The sequence below is a fragment of the Meleagris gallopavo genome, chromosome 10, assembly GCF_000146605.3.
Source record: "Meleagris gallopavo isolate NT-WF06-2002-E0010 breed Aviagen turkey brand Nicholas breeding stock chromosome 10, Turkey_5.1, whole genome shotgun sequence".
Classification (NCBI taxonomy): Eukaryota; Metazoa; Chordata; class Aves; order Galliformes; family Phasianidae; genus Meleagris; species Meleagris gallopavo.
Window position 1 is genome coordinate 27,676,073 of NC_015020.2, and position 1,030 is coordinate 27,677,102.

Genomic DNA, 1,030 nt, shown 5'->3' on the forward strand with positions numbered 1-1,030 from the left:
CCCGAGCGCATCTCCTCATCCCCCCTCCACAGCCCGGCGCATTCTACAAGCAGCCGCCGGAGGACGCCGTGCTGCCCTGCCTGCTGGAGGTGCTGCCCGGACCCCGCGGCGAGCCCGGGGATCCTCCGCCAGAACCCGCTAACGGCCGCCCGGTGCCCAGCACGGACATCGCCAACCATTCCTACCTGCTGATGGGCGGCTGGGAGCCGCGCGGAGCGCCCTCGGTCCCTTTTCCCCCTGGGATATAAAGTATAGACCGTAAAATATAGACCAACCACGCGGCCTCCTCGCTCCTTTGCGCCGCCGCTGGCCCCGCCCCATGCCCGGGCAGATCCCGTACCTCGACCCTCGCCACTGCCGGACAGACCGCGTCCCGGCGGGGAAAGCCCCGCCCCACTCTGCGGCTTAGCCAATCGCAGCGCGGCTGCTCGGGGTCGCCATGACAACGTGCGGCGGTTTAGATTTGAAGCGACCAATGGGAAGGGAGGCCGCGCGGGGTTTAAAAGCCGAAGTGAGCTGGGGTTGCTGCGTGAGGCTGAGCGGGGACGTGGAGGTGAGAGGGGCCGGCGGCGGCTGGGCTCCGGGCCGGAGGGTGTTGAGGTCCGAAGGGGGGAGGCCGTGGAGAAGGGTGGTCGCCGTGGAGAAGGGTGGTCTGAGGCGCGACCTAACGGGAGGGGAGCGGCCGTGCCTGGCTGTGCCCCGCTGATCCGGCGGGTCGCCCGCAGCGCCATGGCGCACTTTGTGTTCGAGGCGGACCTGCACGGGCTGCTGAAGCTGGACACGCCGATCCCCAACGCCCCGCCCGCGCGGTGGCAGCGCAAGGCCAAGGAGAGCGCCGGCCCCAGTCCCGCCGCCAGCATGTCGCCCATGAAGCCGGCCAACCGCTCCTACAGCGGCAGCAAGACGCCGTCCAAGACTCCCGGTGAGCGGCGGCGCCCAGCGGCGGGGTGGGAGCGGGAGCGGGGCTGTGCCGGGCGGGGCTGAGGGCATCCCTCGCTTCTGGCTGCGCGGAGCTCCGCGCTGCGGCCGG

General features: G+C 71.4%; 1 pseudogene; it reads left to right on the forward strand.

Annotated features, from left to right (window-relative positions):
* The first annotated feature begins 7 nt into the window (after window positions 1-7).
* Window positions 8-984, forward strand: LOC109369134 (annotated as a pseudogene).
* Window positions 985-1,030: the final 46 nt, after the last annotated feature.